This window comes from Tachypleus tridentatus, chromosome 1 (assembly GCF_004210375.1).
Source record: "Tachypleus tridentatus isolate NWPU-2018 chromosome 1, ASM421037v1, whole genome shotgun sequence".
Classification (NCBI taxonomy): Eukaryota; Metazoa; Arthropoda; class Merostomata; order Xiphosura; family Limulidae; genus Tachypleus; species Tachypleus tridentatus.
In genome coordinates this window covers 63,793,607-63,818,827 of record NC_134825.1, presented here as the reverse complement: position 1 = coordinate 63,818,827, position 25,221 = coordinate 63,793,607, and the positions used below count along the sequence as shown (strand labels likewise).

The 25,221-nt window shown below is 32.1% G+C and overlaps 1 protein-coding gene across 1 annotated transcript in view; it reads left to right on the top strand.

Moving 5' to 3' along the window:
• The window catches only part of LOC143250492 (very-long-chain 3-oxoacyl-CoA reductase-like), a 58,944-nt gene that overhangs the window by 659 nt on the left and 33,064 nt on the right, over positions 1-25,221 (top strand). The window contains exons 2-3 of the transcript XR_013028215.1: positions 8,020-8,231; positions 20,764-20,890. The gene's annotated coding sequence lies outside the window, so the exon portion shown is untranslated. The remainder of the gene's footprint in view (positions 1-8,019; positions 8,232-20,763; positions 20,891-25,221) is intronic.

Here is a 25,221-nt window from a genome sequence, read left to right as displayed (position 1 = left end):
GGAAAATGACAAAACGGAGATAAATAAATGTACATAAATTTAGGTAGCAAAATCTTAAACCCTTGTACTAATACTATTGAAATGGAGATTTACTATATATAGTTTTAAACAGAGATGAATATATGTTTTGAAAACATAAACAACATAAAATATAATTCTCTTTAAAAGATTCACAGAAATACATATATGCTGGCATAATTTCTTCTTTTAAGTGTTTGTAGAATAGGTATCTGCACACTATTAGTATTACAGTTTACTCTGCGATTTTTTTGTTTTTCTGAGTTAAGCCTGAAATGGAAATTTTCATGTATAATACACACTTTGCTAATGCATATGTATTAGATAAATATAGGGTAACTGTTTGAGTTTTTTGCCACATGGTATGAGAAAATTTTCTCAACCCAAAAGAGCCGTTCCTACATATATATTTTAGTGTGGCATTTAACTTGCATTTAAATAGTGAATGAGATTCTTTTATGAATTAAATGGATTATATTTTTTATTGTAATAGTTTTGTGTTGTCTATGCCTTAAAAGTAAAATAGATTCAGTTATGATTTATACAGTATTTGCAAAATATTATAGAATACTTTTCTCTGTCACTTGTGTTCAGCACCTGTATATTACAAAACTATACGGCTTAACAATAGTAATATAGTAATAGGTGGTAAAACTGCAGATATATTGCATTTTAACAATACTTGTGAAATATCACAGGCATGAATGGCATAATAGCTGTTTTATTTATTTACTTTGCTATAATAGTGTGAGAATGTGGATCTGTGAGATAGATAAACTGAACATTACAGTGCCTAGTGATAAGTTCTCCATGTAAAGTTACAGATATTCAGGGTTGTGGTTTTGGATAATTTAAAAATGATGCTTTTAAGGATAGTAGGTTGCAAGATGATAGGTTAAGTGAACCAGAATATGCAGGTAATCAAAGAACAGACATATGTGAAAGGCGTAACTGAAGATCTTGAAACTACATGTGCAAAGTGCCTGACTTGCCTGTTTGAATTGAACATATCAGCAGTGAAAGAAACATACACCATATTTACCTATGTGGAAAACATAAAAAGTAGCAAAATTATCATTATTAACCTTAAAATATTTTTGTGTATTCATATGCAATTAACAAAAAAAAAAAGAAAAGAAATGACTGGAGTATAGATTAAATTACTTGGTTAAATCAATGAATATGTAATTTAAATATATATAATATGATAGCATAAGAAGGACTTAAGGAAACAAACCAAGACTTGGCTGCAAATATAATATCACACCTGCTAAATCTTCCGTTGTAATTAAATTGAAAACCAAGATGTAGTCCACAGGAAGTTACCTGTTTATTATGTCATTCCATCAACTGTATAAAGCTCATTTTGAAAATCTTGTTCTTGCACATGGTGCTTTTACTTTATTCTATATCAGTTTCAGGTCACGTGGCATCATGACATGTATGTGCACTGTACTTTGTAGTGGAACTGTATAATATATATGGTACTGACTGCTCATGTGGCTCATAAACTTCTTCCCTCTGCTTTTACAGTATGCTGGATTTTCTTTATCTTTACTACAGAATAGGTTAACCCTCTTGCTATGGGCTCAGTAAAACATACACAAGTTTGCACACGTTAAGTATTTGCATTATAACTTCAGATACAGTATGTGTATCGTCATACAATTTGATAGACTTTAAATAAAATTTACAAGCATATTTTATATACAAAAAATCAGATTTCTTAATGAAATATTTTTACTAAAGACTTGTTTGTGAAAACAATGTTTTGTTACTAGTCTCAGTGCAGAGAGATTTCATGTTATGATTAAAAAATATTCTCTTTCCCCAAATCTCAGTTGCTGTTTGCATAATCTTTAAAACTTCCTAAATACATTTCAGATGTTTATTTTCAATAAAACTTTATATTTTATGTTATTTTCTACACTTTAATTATGTAGAGTCTGTCACTTAACTAAGCTCATAACCATCATAAAAAAGTTAGGAAATAAATATAAATTATGCTTTTTTGTGCTAGAATGACTACATCTTATAATACAAATGTTTAGTCTTAGTAGCTTAAGTCTCATAATGCTATATATTTACACACACACACACATATATATATATATATATTATTTTTATTATATTGACCTTCCAGTCATACCTAGATAACATTGTATAACTTGCATTGATGTGGTGCTCATGCACTGATGTTATGTATCCAGTGATATAAACCTGACCTTTAGTCTTTTCTGTCTTGGCTGTGTTTTAATGGACTAGTATTTTGTAATACAAAGTCCAGTTTTAATTACCATACATTATATACACCTATATAGATTATTACTATTTAGAAATAAATTATTAAACTTATTTCTCTTAAAATATAGAACAATAAATAAAGAAGTAAAGCAAACAGTTATCTTTTCTCACTATGATCTTTGCACTTGGTTGTTGCTAGACATAGGTTCTTAAGTCTTTCACAATTTTGTATATGGAGGATATCAAATTTTACATATAGAGTTGAATAAACAACAAATTATAAATAACTACACTGATACCATAGAATTCCACTATAATTTGTTAAGCTTAAAAACTAAAATGTATTTAGATTTTAAACAATATGAAACTTTAAAGCAGACTAAAGACACAACCTACTTCCTTGAAAACTTGTATTGAAATAATGTGGTAACCTTTTGGCAGATTAAAATGGCTGAGAAAACTGCTCTGTGAACATTCTAAGCTATTGATTGGTTATTCACACATCATATACTGTACTAAGTGTATATAAGGAACTGTCACAAAAAATGGAAAGAGTTGAACAAGGCCACCATGTTTGATTTAGTACATAAGTCATATCTCAGCAAAATAATAATAAAAAAATACAAGGTTCTTATTTTATATTCTAGCTTGATAATATTAGTAATTTGAGTTCCTCATTTGTATGAAACTATAGACTTAATATTCTGACTTTATGACTCTCTAACTTTGAACAATGCTGCATTCAACATGCCCCATGATTCACTAAAATCTATATTTGTGTCCTTTTAATATTTACCTTTAAATTAAGAAATTAACTCGTATATAATATTAAATTTTTAATTATAATCTTAATTTGATTTCAAACTTATTGACATAAACTTTAAAATAGTAGTTCAATAAAATTTCGAATGCAAGTCAACAGATGTGATGATATGGCCTTTGACCCATGGCCTGTTGTGAAAGGGTTAAGCTAGACAGCTTTTCAATAGTGTGTTATATTACATTCAGAGAAACTCTAGTTGCCTTGTAAACTTCATAAAGTATGAGAAAAACTGAACTTGTACATCAGTTGCTCTTTAAGAAAATAAACATTTTACAGCAATTCAAAAGTAAATGAACTGTCATATGCACTGGGTATGAAACATGAATAGAGAATGCTATTTATCCTACAGTTTAAACTAGTTGTTATTATAGATTGCTGAGAACATTTTTTGTGGCATAAAGTACTGAGTAGGAAAGCATGGAATAAAAGCATCAGATACCATGGGGAACCACGATCACAGTATAAGACTTTTGAACAGTAATTTAAGTCATGTGTACACTGTTGTTGTGAAACAATTTTCTATGAAATGGAACCTCAATTTTCTAGATTACTTCAAGGATTTCCATGAGAACACCATTCTACAAAGGGGTGGTTTATAAATTAATTCAAGGAAATGTTTAAACTACTTTGTCACATGTTACTTGAAATTAAAGAACAGTTCTATTCCCCATGTTGAAAATTCACAACTAATTAGAAAACTACAAATTCTTTGGAGACATAATTAAAATAACTTTTCATTACCTTCAGGATGTAGTCTATATTTAATACAGAACTTTTAGTTCATATATTTAGAGAAAACACTTCATTTTGGAATTCAACACATTTAAAATATTTCAATGAAGAAGGACACTTGACCAAATTGAAGTAAAATCATGTAGTGTTTCAGGTATGCAACAGAACCTTATTTGTAACATAGTTTTGAGAGATGAATGTTATTTGGAATAGGTTGGCTTTGACATATGTTGAAAACATATTATTCTAAATCATAGTTGTTATGTATTACAGTTTCAAATAGCCTAAAACGGAGTTAAATTGTGATTTAGAATTAGAGGATAAATAAATGTCAATGTGCATGCAACTTATAATATTTGTCAACAAGATTGATACACATTTTTACAATAAAAAATGTATTTTTGATCTCCAAACAATAATACAATTTATAATAATGGTTATTACAAAAAATGATTTGTATACAAAAGTTTTACAAAGTTACAAACAATGTTGAGTCTTTTATCAGATCTGGAACTTCCTTGATACCTTATGGAGTGTTCATGATGAGTGAATTAATTCTGAGTTGATACAGGTACAGTTTACTTAAGGGGGAAGCTAGCTAGCTCTTCAGATGAGTTTTTCACCACTGAAGTTATACAATGTCTTTGTAAAATACTAATATCAGATGTTAATCCACTAAAATTAAATGATATTTAATGTTCAAAACCTATGAACATTCCTGGTCAGTATCTGAGTTCCCAATTAGTAAGAGCTAATCACAGATATAGCTTCCGAGGTTTATAGTATACTAACTGTAGCAAACAAATAATACACACTGCATTTCCACACATTGCATTGGTTACCTTTTTATAAACGTCAAGCAAGATTTTAGAAATTTTAGACAAGACAACAATACTAGCATTTACATACATATATACATTGTTGATTTTTGCACTTGAGAATCTTGTATAACTTCAGTGAATAGGTGGGGATGTTACAATAGAGATTTCACAATGTCAATTACATGCATTTCTAACTATATGTTTAACTGATACAAATATTGATATTAAAATAAATATATAATAGTAAATCTGTCACATAACCACTTATCTGTTTTGTTACAGTTGCATAAAAGTAAATTTTAATGTTTCACTTATTGAAGTTGCTATGTATGATTTGTAAAGACAGTCAAAATATTGGTTGATGTTTGTTTAGTGTGTTAATGTCAGGAACCCCGTATGTTTCATTAAAATAGGTTCAGGTGGAAGCCATTAAAGTGGAACGCACTTTTCAAGTGCATGAAGATAACTAGAGGAAATTGGCCCTAAATCAATTTGAACTATTTTACACAAAATTTCATGGAAGGTTCTTGCTTTAGCTGTAGTAAACCCTGTGTTCTTGAGTCATTTCTGGTGACAAACTTTTTTTCACCACATCTGATGTGTGTCTGGTAGCTGGTTGTGGATTAACCTGTTTTTCTTGCTAAAATCTCTCTTATTATTATATATAGATGTTTTAATGCTATCAGCACTCCTTTCTTTGAAATGGTAAGATTTTGTTACTTGTATTTTTTTGCAAGATAAATGAATTTCATGTTGATAAATTCTGTCCTGTTATCCACTATGGAGGAGTACATTTTAGGCCTGCAGTTACAGCCCTCTCTACTTGGTGACTTAACACTGAGTGATAATGAGTTAATCAAAGAAATACTAATCAGAAATCATGATGTCATTATTTTGATGAGTTAGTTATTTTAAGGCATTGTGACGCTAATCCAAATATTAAACTAATAATTTTTAGATGCGATATTTACGAGTGAAAGTTCATAATTTTGCCCTATCCAATGTTACCTTGTTAACCTGTTATCCAAAACTAGAAAATGTAAACTTTGAATTTCAGATGAAATTATTAAAGTTTTGAAGAGGTTTCATCTTAATATTTGTAGCTTTCATTAAATATGTACTATTGTATCTTATTACATATTTTTTCATTAGATTTTGGTCCTTACATTAATATTAAATAACATCCACTGCATATTTTCTTTTATAGTTTGGTATTTATAAAAAAAATATTAAAGAAAATTATGGTTAAGAAAAGCATCACTATCATTACAAGAGTTTTTTTCTTTTTTTTACTGTGGTTTGTGAGAGTCATGCTTAAGAAGGAGGGAATAAAAATTAATATTTTTTAAGTCATAACAAGCATTTACACAATCTACAGTTACGACAAAGTGTTCGTACCCCTGCACCCAAGTGGTTTATTTGCTCATAACATAAAAAATATCATGATTAGGCTAATAGAAGTATAATATATTATAAATATTATACTAACACACATCTACATAAATTTTTATGTAAATTAAATGACAAATAAACTGTTTATAAACAAATAACCAAAAATGGGAGGAGCAGAAATTGTTCATACAGTTCAGAACGTGTGAAAAAACCGATATTCCCGTGAAAATTTTGTTTAGTTTGGTGAATAAACTACATTATACCATTCGAGAACTAGACACTGGGTTCATAATTATTGGAATTTAGCCAGCAAAAAAATGTACTTCCGGTAATTTAGCGCCGTCCCTGTCATTATCTGCTTGGTCATCATGACAAACAGGAAACAACTGTCCAGTGATTTAAAAAAAAAACGAATTATTATAAAATACAAGTCTCGTGTGTCTCTTTCCAGTATTGCCACACAACTTAATGTGCCGAAATTTACTGTTCAAAGTGTAATTGCCAAGTTTAAGCTTGCAGGATCAACTGCTAACCTCCCTCGTTCCGGAACCCCACCAAAATTCCAGAGAGAACCAAGAGGAAGGTTCTCAGAGAAGTTAGCAGGAGCCCTCGTTTAACACGTAATGACATACAGAAACTGGTAAGGGAAACTGGGGTTGAAGTAAGCACCTCTACAGTTACAAACATGTTACGTTCTTCTGGGTTCAAAGCATGCCATCCTCATAGAACTCCATATTTAAAACCTGTTCATTTAGAAGCACGATTGAGGTATGCAAGGAATCATTAGTTAAACCCTTTACCTATTGGAAGAGGATTCTTTGGTCATATGAGACTAAAATCGAGCTTTTCTACCACAATGATGTTCACAATATTTTCCGTAAGAAGAAGGAACGAAATCTTCCAACGAACACCGTCCCTAGAGTTAAACACATAGGTGGCTCGATCATGCTATGGGGTTCCTTCAGCTCTTCTGATGTAGGGAGCCTTCACCACGTCGACGAAATCATGAAAAAAGAAAAGTACATTGATATATTAGGCACTTATATCAAGAATGATGCTCGGAACTTGTGGCTTGGGCGTTGTTGGATCTTCCAGCACGACAATGACCCTAAGCACACATTGAAATAGTGCAATCCTGGTTGCAGAGGAACCATATAAGCATTCTGGAATGGCCATCACAGTCATCCAATCTCAACCGAAATGAAAACGTTTGACATGAGTTGAAGACCAGGGTTTATCAGCATCATCCAAAATCTTGCAAGAGTTGGAGGCCTTCTGTAAAGAAAAATGGAAGAAACTACCAGTCGAGTACTGTTAAACTATCATGGAGGGCTGTGAGGAGAGATTGCGCCAAATAATTCACCTGAAAGGCTACACAACTGACCATTAAAGTAGACGGACGAACACTTTCTGCCCCTCCTATGTTTGGTTATTTGTTTATAAACAGTTTATTTGTTGTTCAATTAACATAAAAATTTATGTAGATGTGTGTTATTATAATATTTATAATATACTATACTTTCATTATCCTAATCATGATACTTTTCAAATTACAAGGAAAAAACTACTCACGATGCAGGGGTACAAACACTTTGTCGTAACTGTAATACTTTGTATTCAATAACTTGAAGCTATTTTAAGTTGGTAGTAAAATACATGAAATGCTTAATGTATATAAAACATAACATTCAGTAATGTCAGTTTCTGTGTTAAACAATGTTTCCAATTTATATGCTATTAGCATGAGTTATGTTGCTATAAATTATCATGATTATCTGAATAAATCTAGTCGTGGATACCAAAGTTTCAGGTGATGTATAAAAGTGTGTAGGTTTTTCTCAGAATAAAGATGTAAGGGTAAAGCATGAACAAATATTTTAATTTACATAGTAGACGAGTTAGATTTGTGTTTTGACTTTATTGAAGATTTTTGTGATTTATATAAATATACATATCGAAAAAGACAAAACTTATTTTTTATGTATTTAGGTACAACTTGGGTACAAGAGCTTGTTTATATTATTAATTCAGACCTCAACTTCTCTGCTGCAAAATCAACCCCACTCGACCAACGATTTCCCTATCTAGAAATGCTTGACCTTGAAGATACTAGAGTAGAAGATATGGCATCTCCAAGATACATTAAAACTCATTTTCCTTATTCACTTTTGCCCTCAAGTATCTTGGAGAAGAAGTGTAAGGTGAATAAAGTTTAACTGTAAACTATATTTTCAACTTTATTATTAAATGAAATTTGCTTACCTTTGAAGTAATAAAGTAATTGCAGTAGTTGTTTGATATAAAGAATTAAATGAAGGAATACATATTTTAAATAACATTTTGTGAAAACAATGATGTTATGATACTCATGCACAGAATGAGTAAGTCAGGCATATAACAAAACAAAAAGAAATTTATTGAACAATAGCAAGTTGAATGCTTATAAGCCTTTAATTTCAGATGTATTAGGCTTAAATAGTGTTGGTTGCTAAAATAAGAAATCAGAAAAATAACTCTTCAGTAATGGTTGAAACTAGGACCAATAAGGTGACCATATGAACTGTATTGTAGCAAATATTATTGCTGTTTTTTGATGTTTGTAAATAGTTTCCTAATTGAAAAATATTTGTATTGTGAAGTGTACATACTTCTTTTTAGCTTGAATCCAATACTAAACCCATTGTAACCATAATTTCAGAGTAGTAGCTAAATAAATGTGGAGTGCTGAAGTGACATCATGCAGTTACTTAGAACATTAAATGTCACTACAGTATATGTTGTTTCACATTTACATCACTGAATTTTTGAAGAACACAGTGTAAAACTTCCCAGTAAGTACATTGTTTATAGTTTTTGGTTCAGTTCAGCATCATTCTCTCAACACAGGCTTGGACAATTTGACCATCCACTTGACTGCATTGTACTCTTTTAGACTCTCTAAAAAATTAATACCTCTAACTTTCAACATAAAGTATATACCTTTGCAAAATTTAAGTCTTTAAGTTAATGTTAAAAGTTTTTAATGTAAAAAGAAAAATCATTCTAACTTTCGGTATAGTGTATATATCTTGACAAAATTTAGCAGTCCTTTATGGATAATAAATCATATATTTTGTTTATTGATGATATTTAAACCTACATTTTTTAATACTATTGGTAGTAAGGCACTGAATAATATTTATTCAGTTGGATAATGTGCCAAAGAACATAGATTAATAACATTTAAAAAAATACTGTTTCCCCTAGATCTCAAAGTTTTTCTGGCTTCCTAACTATGTGATGGGAGCCATAACAAAGTTATCTAAACTAATCGTTAACTTTCCCACAGGAATGAACCACACCCTTGTGCAAATTAATTGAAACAATAGGTCATTTTACAATATTTTCAGCATGGCGGCCGGTGTAGGTTCGCTGGACCCGCTGATTTCCTTTAATAGTCATTTTGTCACACAGACGGTGTCATTAGCTGTGCTTTGTAGTACAGTTGATCTATTTTTGGTTATATGACGAAATTTTGAGGAATATTACGTCATTCAAAATTGCGTTAGTCTTTTCTCAAAAATGAGGCTATTTGTTTTACTGCTAATCAGTTGTCTTTCAGTCATTGTACATGATGGACGTGACTTCTAGAAAGTGTACAAAGCTTGTGACACTGCATGAGCACACTGGCATGACTTACAGGGAAATTGTGGATGTTGTTGGTGTTAGCCTATCGACCGTCAGCCACATGATCAAGGCCAAAGTGAGTATTGGATCTATCAGTCCGAAACGTAAAGGAAGATGTTGCTGAAAAAGGAAAACAACACCAAGAGACGATGCATATTTGGTTAGGGAGAATGTGAAAGATCCATGGAAGACAAGTGATGCCGTAAAAAGAGATTTGGAGGTCAAAGGAATAAAAGTCAGCTCTTCAACAGTTCGTCATAGGCTTCTTGATGTCGGTCGAAGGGCGAGGAGACCAGTCGAAAAACAACTTCTTACCAACTCAATGAAGTAAAACGGTATCAATTGGGTCTGAAACACAAGAACAATGGAGGAAGGTGTTATTCAGTGACGAGACTCATTTCTTTGTACAGGGTCAAAGAAGTCTGCATGTTCACAAATCTCCAGGTGAGAAACTTCAAGAATCTCACATCAATCAGTTTGTAAAACATCCTTTGTAAAAGATGTTTTTGGGGCTTTTTCAGCTACTATGGTGTCGGAGGCTTACATATCATAGAAGGTATGATGCAAGGACCACAGTACATCGGAGTTTTGTAGAGAAGTCATTCCAGAATTGAAAAAGAGATTTCCAGATGGATCTGGCATTTTTCAGCAAGATCTGGCTCCGTGCCACATGTCAAAACTTTGAAGAATTTTATGACTACAATGCGAATAAAGGTGCTGGACTGGCATGTAAATTCTCCTGACTTAAATCCTATTGAAAATCTTTGGGCAATTTGTAAAGAAAGACTTCAGCGAAAAGAGTGTACTCCAAAAGATAAGCTAATTAAGGCCATAATTGAGGTGTGGTACCACGGTCCAAAATTTAGTAAAGATTGCAGTCAACTTGTGGACTCGATGCCAAAGCAGATTAATGATCTTCTGAAAAATAAAGGTGGTCATATCATGTATTAATTTGTGAATAATTTTTGGATTCCCAGAAATAAAACACAAGTAATTGAAAAAATCGTAATTTTTCGTCTTGTTTCAATTAATTTGCACAAGGGTGTATGTACCATTTGTGAAATTGATGATTATCGGTTCAGAACATAATGTTATACAATACATCATTTGATAGACGAAAATCTTCACTTTCTATAAGGCTCCCAGCTAGTACAGTGGTAAGTCTATGGGTTTACAATGCTAAAATCAGAGGTTCGATTCCCATTGATGGACAGAGCAGATAGCCAGATGTGGCTTTGCTATAAGAAAACACACACACACTTTCTGTAGGTGATAGTTGATACGTAATTAAAGATAAGAAAGAACTATTAACAAATCCTGAAAGAGAGGATGTGACGAGTGGATGTGGCAGGAGAAGCCTGATTTTTTTTTTTTTATTTGATAGCTCTGTAACCAAAGAAAATAGAAGGTTATAAAAGTTATGGTTTGTTTGACCAACAGTGATTTTATATTGAGTAATTTGTGTTTAATTTCATAGTTATTTTAAGGGGTGGTAGATAAAATATTGATGAAAATATATGTAGAGAAAATATGTCAGATGTGTAACACTAGAGGAAATTCAGGATTTTTAAAAATATTGCCTTATATAATTAAGAGCTTAAAACATGTATACTATTAAAATATGGATTATTTGGCTATGATATTATAATGTACTAACTGGTATAATATAAACAAAAAGTATTTTTGTAAACTTTTTAATGTAAACACTTATCTACTGAGAAGGAATGGGATTTCTCAATTTCCACGTGTTCTCTCCTGTTGTGTGGTCAGTGTGAGGGCTCATTTTAATTGGTGTATTTATCACAAAGTGTCTTTGCAATCCTTAGGTAATGAGTAGCAAATGTAAAGCTAGTGATAGTATAAATGATGAGCATAAGAAAAAAGTGCAAAAAGTATTGCACTCTTTACTAAAATGGATGTAATAAAGTACAATAAAAATGGTGAATGTGTGGTTGATATCGAGCTTCATTTGAAACTTTCTCCAGCAGTTGTACTTACAGTAGTGAAGAATGTTGATGAAATAGAAAGTGAAACTAAGTACACATTAAAACATTCCGAAGTTAAAATTACAAAGCAGTGTTATCATATAAGAATTGAATGATTGTTGGTATTATATGGATTGTGGATTTTCATAACAAGAACACACCAATCAGCTTAGTCCTTCTTAAGGAGATGGCATTAAGTTTGTATGATGACTTAGAAAAGGAGATGGTTAAAGAAACAGCTAGAGAAAATCCTTAAAAAGCTATCTGAGGATGGTTTTATAGATTACAGTCATGATATAGTTTCAAGAACATAAAAATTTGGGGAGAATCAGTCAGTGTTGATGTAGATGCTACAAAACCATTTCCAGAGAAACTTAAAAAAATGATTAAAGAAGGTGGATGTGATCCTGGACAGGTGTTTAATGTTGATGACACCAGTCTTTACTAGAAACACATGCCTTCTAGGAGATACATTACTCTTAAAGGCCTCAAAGGATTGGCTAACACTTCTTGTAGGAGGCAATGCTAATGGTGACAAAAAAGACTAAAACCACTGCTTGTGTATAGAAGTAAAAATCTGTGAGCACTGAAAAACATTGTGAAATCCCAGCTTCCTGTAATATTTAAATTCCATTGTAAGGCCTGGATTGTAAGGTAGTTTTTTACATGAATGGTTGATGGGTCATTTTTTTACCACAAATGGAAAAGTATTGTGAGGAAAATAATCTTACTTTCAAATTTAATCTTGTGTTAAACAATGCGAGTGCTTATGATCTCGATTTTAAACAGTTGTGTCCAAACATAAAAGTTGTATTTATGTCACTAAGAACAACTTCACTTATGCAGCCAATGGACCAGGGTGTCATTTCGTGCTTTAAGCCTTTTTTTTTTTCTTTTTTTAAGCAAGATGTTCCTGGAGCTTATCAGTGAAACTAATAACAATGATAAGCCAATACTCCAAGAATCCTGGAATTTGTTTGAGATTTTTTATTCTACATTGTTGATTGGTTCTTTATGGGATGAAGTTTTGAACAGTGTGCAGAAGAAAGCATATTCTGATGCAGTGCATTTCTTTGAAAGATTTGATGACACATGAAGAACTGTTGGAATTGCATGGTATGTTTTGAAGCAATGAAAATCTTGCTAAATTAGAGAAATATATTTTTGAAGAAGATGCCATAGATGATAATGATGAGGATTCTCATCAGAGAGGCTTCACAGTCCAAATGTTAAGAGATATGTGAGCATATTGAAGCTCCAATCAATATTATTCAAAAACATGACACCCTTTTGGATTAACCTGAAAAGGTGACACAGACTGTTAGAGATTCTTTGTTATGCTATTGTGAAATTTTAAATGCAAACTCAAATAAGAAAGCAGACAATCCTGGACTCTTTATGTAAAAAAAAACATCAAAGGAACCCAAGGCATGACTTCTGACTCTCAAATGTAGGAAAATCTTGAGCCTGTGTCTTCTATAGAGAGAAAGACGGTGGATGTCAGTGATATTGATGATCTTGTAGCTGCATCTGCATTCTCATACTCTGTCTAATTCTCTCACAACACATTCTTCAATCAAGAAAATCAAGCACAAATGTTCCATATGATAGAACATAAAAGTTAAAGGTTATTGTAAAATCTTTTTAAAATACTATTTAACATTCTGTGATATTTTTTTTATATTAAAAAATTGTTTTCCATGTGAGTCATTGTCTAATGTCACAAATATGTTTCCTCTTGAAAATGAAAATGGTTTAAATTGTACAGAGTTGTTTTAAAATGCTCAGAATGAAGTGTTGGGTAAATATAAATGCTGTTTAAAGGTCCTCAAACCCAGAAATGGTTATCAATATGTGTACATTATGTGTTGTGTAGCATTGTATGGTACAGGTACTGTATATGTATGGTATGTATTTTGGTTGCTAGGTATAAAACACATTTCATTATTTCTTGTAGGAAAAAGTGTTTTTAATTATATTTTACTGAAGCCTGGCATACCTTGTTGCAGCAGCTTCCATTACTTGAGTGTCTTATTTAAGCTTGGGAAACTCCTCACTTTCATTCTCTCTCTCTTATTCTCCATCTACTGGTGTTAGGCTCTTACATGCTGAACTTCATTGCTATCTTTTCACACTTCATTTTCTTTTTGAGGTTTTACATCATGACTCTTTCAGTTTTGCTGTTGAAGCCTTTTTTTTCATTTTCTTTTTCAGTGAGTCCCAGTTAATTTGGTTCTTTGTTTTTAGGATGTACTTCACTGGAGGGCTTCACATTCTAATATTCACCTACCATATGCAATATGTTGTACCCTTTCTTTGTGATGAGTTTTTTTTGCCTGTATTTTGAATTTTAGAGCCAGGGGCTTCCACCATATTTATTTTCTTTGGCCTTGTGACATTGCCCAATCTTCTGCTTATAGTACTCTTGTTACTAACCAATATCTTTTTCATTTAAAGGCTGGCTAATCTTGGTTTGTGGGGCAACTTGTTTCTGGAGTTGTATCTTGGATCTGGTTCTCTTAGAGCTCATCTTTTCCATTTTGTACATTAGTACATTTGTTGCATAATACTAATTTATTCAGGTGCTTTATTAGGAATTTTCCTCTGACCTTCCACTTTCTCTATCACCTGTGTAGATTGCCATGAGTTAATGGCACTATGGTTTTACTTTGATCTTTTTTATTGTTCTATGAAAGCAAGAAGTTGACATCCTGTTAAAGATCTATACCACATGAAACAGTTTAGGCCTTTTCTTGGTTTAAGATAGTTGTTTTACAATGTGGTATGTACTCTCATAGGTTGTGTAAGACCCAGAGTGAGATTTCATATGCTTTCTTCTCATCCTGATTTGTCCATATAACTAGCAGTTCCTTCAGTTTGTTCACAATGGTATAAAATTCAGTTTACAACACTTCATTTTGAGTTGACTACCATTCTATATGTTTTCTATTCAATGTAGTGAGTTTTTGCTCAGAAGATACATTCCTGAGACTGTTTTACTACTATATGGATGTTTGACCTTTGCTTTTGTCATCTGTTGTGGTTTTTATTGTTATAACCTCCCTTCTCTTTGGAGAACTATCTCAATTTGGGTAGATGGTTTGTTTTTCCAGTTTCTTCTTAGTCCCATACTATATCACAGTTGTTTGGGGATTTGTATCAGTTTGTATGTGAGCCAGATTTTGCCTACTCCTTTACGTATTTGAGAAATGGAGCTTTTGACACCAATGCTTTCATGTTTCCTGCACAAGAAGATTTCTTCCTTTTGGGACCTCTTTAATGCATTGTATCCTTTTCCAATAATAGTAGTGGATTATTTCCAACCTGTGCAAATAGATCCAGAGATCTACCATCATCTTTTCACCTCTTACTGTTGTTATGGTGGTTTGTTCATCTCCACATGATCCTGGATCTCTTTCTTCCCTCACTTCACAAGGATTTGCATCTGTTTGTAATTCACAGGGATCCTAAGTAAGTCTGAAAGCTTTTAATGCTCACATGCAGATTAGTCTTGCATTACTTGCATGACATTGTAGTTTTACTTCCTGTCATTAGCCAGTATATGTGTGTGTGTAAACACACACCCACACACACGTTAGACATAATGGACACTACAGAGTAGCTGGTAATGCCTCTTACAAAGGAAATCTTTCTTTCTTAAAATGTACATCAAGGAGGGAGGTTACAGAAAGTATTATGCTCTTTTTATTCTGCTTCATGCTTGACTTTAGATGGGTCTTATGGGTTTTCACAAAGCCATAGCGAAGAAAGGCGTCAGAGTAGGTGAGCTTTTTAGACATTTTATTGTTTAATCTGCAGAAAAAGAAAATGAAAAACTGCATAAAAAAGTGTGAACAATGTGAACTTATTATTTATTTTTTCATGGCATTCTAGATAGCATTAAAAGAGCTTATTCAGCATAGGAATGATGTAATAGTAGGTAAATACTAACTACACTGCACAGGGCAGTACACATACATACCAGGTTTTGTCTACCTCGGCTGATGCTCACATAAAAACTGACAGTGTGAAATAGAGGCAACCTCAGGCAGTGAGTGACGCGTATTGGACACGTCGATGAGTCATCAGGGTTACTGAGTGACTTGTATTCTGAAGCATACTTGTCAAAACACTTTTAGGTTACCACACACTTAGATACATATTTTTTCTTTTCTACTACTGTATATTAGTTTTTGATGTTTATTGTTATTTGGTTTAACTTTATTACATACTTAAAATAGGTTTAATTTACAACTTTAGATACTAAGACTAAGTTAACATTAATCCTAATACCAGCTACCTCAATGTTTTCTTGATTTTCAGAATTTTAACTTTTTTTCTGTCACCCCTCCTAAAAAGTCCTACATTAACAGGCTGTGCAATGAGTTACCAACAAATACAAACTGCAGAGGTTAGCCAGATGTAAGGGCTGGAACAAACTGGAGAGGATCGGCCACAATGTGTAGTATGTCACAAAGTGTTGACAAATGAAAGCCTCAAGCCATCAAAACTCTCAGCTCACCTCCAGAAGTGCCATCCAAATCTTCAAAATGAGGATCAGGCTTATTTTCAGTGCCGGGCTGTAGCACTGAAGAATATCCAGTTCGGTTCATCTGGAATTCAAGCTCAAAAGCTTCAAACTGGGGTCGAAGCATCTTGCTTTGTTGCATATAAAGTTGCCAAACAACAAAAATGCCACACCATTGCAGAGAATCTGATTATGCCTTGTGCATACGAGATGGTAAGCAAGGTATGTGGGGAGGATCAAGCGAAGAAACTGAGTGTCATATCTTTGTCAAACAACGCAATCCGCTGACGAGTCGATGACATGGCATCAGATATTTTGTCCCAAGTTACAACAGAGATCAAAAAAAGCTCATATAGCAAATTTTCCTTGCAATTTGATGAATCGTATGACGTAGCCATTTGTGCTTCTCCTTGGGTTCGTTCGTTCGTCCACCAGGACAAGATTAAAGAAGAGTTCCTATTATGCTAAGATCTGCTGAAAACCACGAAAGGAGAAGATATCTTCAATATCATCAACAGTTTCTTTACCACTTAATGGATTGGATTGGAACAGCGTTCAACAGGTAGGGAGAGATGTTTATATAAAGTCTAGATTAGTATAAATACAATGAATTACATGGCATATAGTCATATAGTTTTATTTATTGTACAAGTAGCTGCAGTGTAGCTAATATTTTATACATAATTCACAAAAAAGTATCGGGCCTGTCGTACTGAAATACTAAAGTACCAAAATAAATTAAATTAAATTAAAACCATATAATTATAGCAAAAAGATAAATAAGAATGACTAACTGGACGCAATCTATAATAGTTTTTCTTTTTTAATCTAGGTCTCCATCGATGGAGCACCGTCGATGATGGGTCGTAATCGTGGATTACGGGGCCTCATACAAGCTGTGAATCCAGAAATTTCTGTAGATCATTGCATCATTCATCGGTACTCTATTCGATCAAAAAGCCTGCCTGGTAATCTGAAATTAGTGTTTGAAGATGTGTTGAAAATCGTCAATTTCATCAAGTCCAGGGATGTGAATTCGCGCATATTCAAGGAGCTGTGCAAGGAAATGGGAGAGCAGTATCAATTTCTGCTCTACCACACCGATGTTCGCTGGTTGTCAATGAGGCAAGGTTGTACATCGAAGTCATTAAGCTCGAACGGCTCTTCAGGAATTTCTGAAACAAGAAGAATCTCCTTTTGCTACCAAGTTCACTGATAAGGAGTGGCTTGCTCGACTTTGTTACTTGGCTGACATATTTGCGGAGCTGAACAGTGATAATCTGCAACTCAAGGGCCAAAACACGACTGTCATTGATGCCCATCACACTGTGACTGCATTTCTGGGAAAACTGAGACTCTGGATTCGGCGCTTGGAGAAAGGAGTGAAAGCTCAGTTTCCCACCCTAGACCAGTTTGTTGAGGAGAATAGTTATGATACTGGATCACTTTTACAGACCATCAACAAAGAGATGAGCAACCATTTGAAGGGGTTTGAAACAAGCATGCAGCACTACTTTCCAGAGAGTGACCTAAAAACAGCCAGTCTTCAGTGAATTATTCATCCCTTTTCTGTACCTGATGAGGCCATTCATGATGATGATTTCCCTGCAAAGGAGGAGTGGATCACAATGCGAGCAAATGAAGCCTTGAAAGTCAAATTCTAAAACCAAAATGCAGATTCCTTTTGGATTTCACAACTAGCTGAGTCGCCAACTCTGTCCAAGAGAGCCTTGAAGTTGTTGGTATCATTCTCAACAACGTATATGTACGAGAAGGGGTTCTCAACCGTGCTGGGGATGAAAACAAAAAAGAGGACTCGCTTAAATGTTGCAAACGATGCCAGGCTGGCACTTTCAACCACAAAGCCAAGAATTCCTAAACTAGCTTCAAGTATGCAACTCCATCCATCCCACTGATGTCCTTGACATCTTTGGCAATATTCATTAGAAATGCACAATGATCAAATACAATAATTAAAAGTGTAATTCAGTGTAAATAAATTATATAAATAAATTGCAAATAAATAAAGTGTAATAAATAAAGTGCAATATATCTCTAGTTTAATTTAGCCATATATATCAATGTTGAAAACATTTTGTGAAAGAGGTAACATGCTTAGTGTGGCATGTTAAATTGGGTAACAAGCTGAAAAAGTTTGGGAACCACTGTACTACATTATGAACTAAGTCATTCCCAGTTGATCCTGCAATTTCCTCTGGATGCAAGACTAGAATAGTTTCTCTCTTTGAAATCAAAGCTTAACCTATTCCCCATGCCATTATCCTATAGTAGTTAAACAGTCTTACATGCTTTTTACCTATGGGATGCTTAATTATCGTACAAAAAGTTCTTGTGAAAATATAATTTCCTTTATCACCTTTATTTGATAAAGAAAATTCTTTACTCCAGATTAATGCTGTCTCCCACTTAGTGATGTTCTACTAGGCTACCACTCTCTAATGAGTGAATTTTTATTGATTTCCTCATGCTTATACGATGTTTTAAGAAAAACCTCATCTTTGTAATTTGTTTATCTGCAATGATTCCTCCACCATTAGGGCATGACATGGCCTGGTGATTAGGGTACTCAACTTAAGTTTAGGTTTTTGGTTTGCATCTCATCACCAAACATTGCTCTCCCTCTCAAGTGTGTGGGCATTGTAGACAAATTTTCATTCTTTTTTCAACATAGCCTAAATGTTGACAGTGTATGGTGTTGACTATGCCAAGCTGCTTCCCTCTAGTCTGTCATTTATAAGTCAGGTATAGTTTGTTCTTCAAGTAGCTTTGTGTGTATTTCAAAAACAAAGAAATATAACCTTCCATCATCTTCTCAGTGTAGAATTTCAGTTTGTTATTTTGCAAAGGTGAGTATACTTTTCTAAAGTTAACATTTTTCTTAACCCAAAAATGTGTCTTATTCACATTTCTAAAAATCTTTCACCCTTCCTTCCCACTTATTTCCTTGTCAAGAATGAGCTTTTGTTCAACTGATAATACTCAAGTTTATTGCACATGGAGGATATCTCACCCTTGTACTTGTGGAGGGCTATAGTCTAATTATGATAACTTTACAGATTTTAGCATTACACGTTAGTAAGTGTAGAGGTTTGAACGTCATCATCACTTATAGTGTGCACAAAAATCTTGATGGGAGTGGGTAACTATCTGAAATACATTATTATAAAGTAAAATGTTAACTTTTATTTAAAGTTTACTGCCATAAACTGTTAGCCATGTTGTGTATTGTTTGTGTATATATTACGCTTTCAATTTATCTTTCTTTTTACTCAGATTTCGAAATAAAATTTGATGGTTCATTGGTAAATTGAAACCAGTTCAAATGCTGTACATTTTATAAACTCAGCTAAAGTTCAACTCTTTCAGTTTTTAAAAGGAAGAATGCTCATTAGTATTGTATATTATATTACATTAGATTTATTCTAGTTAACTTGTATATTGAAAATAAAATGAGTCAAGGAGGCAGTGGACATAATCTATGAGGCAACTTACCAGTCTCTACCAAGACAGTATGTGAATGGCACATAGTAACTTGTTCTTGATAAATCCATAACAACTACTTTTTTCATGTGTAAAACAATACTGATAACACTTTTACCTTGTGGTAAGATTCAAAGTACTAACAACTTGGTTGTCAACTTACTGAGGTAAAAAGATAAGAGAAAAAATTGTAATTGTATCTCATACAATCTTGTTTCAAAGAATCTGGGCTTAAACCTTTAATTAAATAATAAAAACTAAAATATCATGCACACGTGCCAGGAAGTTGAGAAATCTTATGATATTTGGCTCACACTAGTGTCTTGACACAATAGTTTTTAATGACTAAACTACTTTGTGAAAAAGTCCCAAATGAACAACATTCAGTGTCTCCATATTATTGCACAAATATACCTCATAAATAATACATTGACATTTAAGTATTTTCCAAAGAATGATTAGTAATTTTTCATGTTACTACATAGTTCAATATTTTGACATAATATTCATGTGTTTTACGAGTGAAGCTACAATAGGCTATCTCCTGTGCCCACTATGGGGAGTCAAATTATGGATTTCAGTGGTGTAAGGCCATAGACTTAACACTGTAGCACCAGAAGACAATAATATTTAAATGGATAGTTAATAAAAATTAATATTTAAATATCATTGTTTGACACAAGAACAAAGCTAAGAATTAATATACATGTATATTTTAATTTAGTCAAACATGTACAAATATTATACTTCAAGATCTTTGTTTTTAACACTGTACTTAATTTTTTTGTTGAGTGGTGTATATCGTTATCCACTAATAGTCAGTTTGTTGCATTGAATTAACTTCTTCAGTTTTAAGTTCCTTTTTTATTTTAAAAGTATTCATATATTAGAGTTAACTTATCTTTAATCAGAAGTTTTTGATATTTAGTCAAGATTGAGATAGTTGTCAACTGCATGGTGTATGTCAGGAATGAAATTCAGTAAAATAATTAATTTTAATTGATATCTTGTTATTGTCCATAAGGGTAAAGCATTTCCTGTACTTTTTTGCAGTTGGTTTATATTACACGTAACCCAAAAGATGTTGTTGTATCTTACTATCATTTTGCTCGAATGTTGACAAAGACTGCTTATAAAGGGACCTTTGCCCAATTTTTTGAAAGGTTTTTACAGAATCATCGTAAGTAATGTTTTAATTATTTATTTTTACAGCAGAATATCTCACCTTGTTTTAGTGTTACAGTATAATTGTAATTCTAACCTGTTAAAATTATATTTGTTAATTATTTTCATTTTCAGTCATGAGACTGTTATAATTGTTTTATTAAGGTTTCAAGAAACGGGTTTTATGTCTTTCATTTCAGAAAAGAAAATATTTGAAATATTGCAGGTACATGTAATCTGTGATTTATAAGAGTACCAAAGCATGCTCTATAGAAATATCTGAATTAACTGTGAAATAAGAGTATATGGAACTTTGTATTTTTTACATGTGATTTATTGCTTTTCATGTTAAAGATCTGTTTGAGTTAATACCAAAGTTACAAATCTGGAGTTTGGGAGAAAAGCTACTTGAAAGATATTTTGAGAAGTGATACTGAATAATTGTATATAATATTTGAAGTATTTAACATGCAATCAGTGTTTGTGTAATAGCCAAACACAAAGTGTTTTGAGATGCTGTTTGTTGTTTATTAAATATTCTAAAATGTAGAAATGCTTGAAACAAAGCGAACATGTATTTCACGTGTAATATCTGTGACCTTCATTGTGATCATCCCCTAATAAAGAAGTGGAAGTTTTTTTTTTTCTTTCACAAATGTAAATGCAGTTTGCTGATAAACTTAATATAAATATCACAGTAATAGTTGTTCACAGTGAAAAGTTTACTGTTATTCTATCTTTTTAAACTATAGCTTGTCCTGAAAGTAAAATCAAGAGAAGTTTGTAAAAAAAAAAAAAAAAGATGGCATTACGTTCACTACATTATCAAGATCAAATTATTTGTTCCCAGTATGATGTTACTTGCATTTTTAAAAATATTACAGCTTCTTAAAAAGCACACATACTTTTAAATTTGATGAATAACATGTCTTTTCATGATAAGGAGAATTAAATACCTCAAAAGTGTTTGCTCACATACAATGAATAATGTGAGCCATGAGATCTCTACTTATATGGAACTAGTATATGTTTTTGTGCAAGAACTCCAATCATCCAACAATTGCCTTAATTCTACTGGATATGGTTGTGTTAAAAATGTAGCTGTTATGTATGGAAGAGAGAATAGACTGAATTAGGTTCATAGACTGTCTCACAAATAGACTAGTAACTTGCTGTTTAAATTGACTGGTGTGATAAGGGAGGTAGAAGATTATAGAAGACCAAGAAAATTAGTGAACAGGAAATTAGGTTATCACAAGGGGTGTATGAGAGATAATTGGCTGAAAATATAAAAAGAGTAAGGATTTCTTTAAAGTACATTAACGATAAACCAAAAGATAGGATTGAGGTAGATCCATGAGGGGTGATAAAGGAAGGTTCATGTCTAATGATTATGAGATGGCTGGGTTATTAAATTTTACTTTTTCTTTATTGTTTACTGACAAAGATTTGAGCATTATTCCCCACATCTTAAATAATTGATAGATGGAATCAAGACAACTGAAAAAAATGGTAAGTTCTGAAAATGACAAGATAAAATGGGCTAGATATTATTCCCCCTATAGTTTTGAAGGAGGTAGAGGATGGATATTTTTTTTAATTACTTGCATAGTGGGCAGGTACCAAAGGATTGGGAGTTAGGTAATGTCTCTCATCTTTTCAGGGAGGTAATGGAAGTTGTTTGAGTATTTATAGACCTATTAGTTTTATATCAGTAGAAGGAAATGTTTTGAAAAGTCTGATAAAATATGCCATTTAACAAAGTTTAGAATAGTTAACATGGTTTTACTAAGGGAAAAACTTGCTTTAAATATCATTTGACATACTTTGAGAAGGTTTAAAAGGTTACTGCTTATGTAGATGAGAGAAAAGATGCTCATTTGGTGTGTTTGGATTTTAAGAAAGCTTTTGACAAGGTGCTACTACATGAATGGCTTATAAAAAAAAAAGTGAGGGATAAGTTATCAAATTGGGTAGAAGAGAGGCTGGATGGAAGAAAGCAGAGAGTTGTTATAGGTTTAGTGCAGCTAAACAGGATTAATGTCACAAGTGGGTATTTTTGGGCTCAAACTTATGACTTTTGCTCTTTTTGCTCTACACCAATAATGCAAGTGAAGGCATTGTCTTTAAATTACTTAAATATGTTTATGATACCAAAGTCTTGGATGTTGCTGCCTGTGAAGAGGATGCTGCTGCTTTACAAAAGGATTTAGATCATTTAATGAGTTGAGTTTAATAGAAAGCTTGATGAGTATACAAATGACTTTGTATACTGGCTTTAAAATTTTTATTTGTTTATCAATAGTTTTAGTTTAGAGGACAGGACAGTCAAGATGGACCAACAGGTCCACAGTTGTTCCAGAATATTATTTTTTATGTATATAAAATCTGAGTTTATTAAATGCTAAAGTTTCTTTGAGTTGTGCATTATGTTTGATGTTGGAATGACAGATAATGGTAAACATTCTATAAATGGTAAACATGATATTTATAGACATGGTAAACTGTCTATAAATATTTTAAGAATGCTTCATCCCACACAATTATGCTTACATTGAGAACAAACATATTGATATACATGTTCGTTTTCAAAACAGAGTCCAGAATTAACATTCTTAATACTGATTCAGAAGCTACACATACTGAAATTTGTAGACAGTTTGTTTTCAAGATATTTTGGAATCTTTTTCTTAGCACATAACTTTTTCTACCCAGAAATGTAAGTGTGGCATATCATGACAGTTTGGGTATATCAAAACTAGATTTGAATAAGGTATACACTGTAATTTAAACAAATTTATAAATATTATTAAATAATGAAAGATAAACCATATTTGACCAAACAATTTTTTTAACTTTTTATTTTCTTATTAGAATAATGAAAATTCAGACAATCTGATATACTCCATAGAGCAAGATATTTGTTAAATTACACTAACACATAAGAGGTAATATATTTCTCAACTTGAACACAGTCTTGTGGACATTTATTAATGATACATTACTGTTTTGAAACAATCTCTTTATTTGTTAACAAAATTAAAAACTAAATTACCAGCTGTCTTGCTATGACTCTAGTTACTGCTATCAAAGATGTTAATTAAAATTAATTGCACATAGTTTATTAATGTTGCAGAAAATTTTCAGTGTTTATTTCAAGCTATGAGGATGTGCACAATTTACTCATTCTTATCATTCCTAAGTTAAGTTATTGTGTTAAAATAGTTTATGTTATGTATTTTTTTGTTCCTTCTGCATTAATTATGCACATGACATACATGCCTGAATATGTACTTTCACAGACTGTAACATCATACTTTTGTTTTGTGCTCAACTTGAATGTTATAAGAAGTGTTTATAGGGTTTCCTCAGCATGGTTTGTCTGGTTTTAAGGGTCAGTGCTACCTTAACCCTTTTGCTACAGGCTTGGTATAATATATATATGTGAATTCATCTACACATTTGCAAACGTTATGTATTTGCACTATAACTTTTGATGCAGCATACATATCTTCACAAAATTTGGTTTATTTTTAATAAATATTACATGTGTTTGTACATAAAAATCAGATATTTTAATGAAGTATTTTTATTAAAGATTGTTAAAGATTTATAAAATTGTTTGTGAAAATAGTCTGTTTTGCTACTAGTCTGAGTGCAAAGTAATTTCATGTTATGATTAAAAGAAACTATTATTTACCCCCAAAATCTCAAATATTATTTGTGTAATCCATAAAACCTCCTAAATACATTTCAAATGTTTGATTTCAGTAAGAATTTTATATTTTCTGTTATTTTATGTACTTTAACTATGTGGGGTCTGTCACCTGACCAGTCTTGTAACCATCATAAAAAAAAAAGGAAATAAATATAAATTATGCATTCTTCATGCTAGAATACTAAATTTTATAACACAAAAATATAAATGTTTAGTCTAAGTAGCTTAAGTCTCATAGTGCTTTATATTTACATATATATTTTTACTATGACCTTTGCACTTGGTTGCTGCTGGACATAGGTACCTAAGCCTTTTAAAATTTTGCACGTGAAGGATATCAAACAACATTTCTTATGTTTTATACATACAGTTGAAGAGACAAAAAAATCATAAGTAACTACAATGAGACCACAGAATTCTACTATAACTTATTAAGCTTAGTAACTAAGATACATTTCGATTTTTAAAAAATATTAAACTAAAACTACAGAGACAACCTATCTTCTTAAACTTCAATTAAAAAAAAATGAGGTAATTTTTTGACAGATTAAAATGGTTGAGGAAACCACTTTGTGGACATTCTATGCTGTTGATTGGTTATTTATATGCCATACAATGTAGTAAGAGTA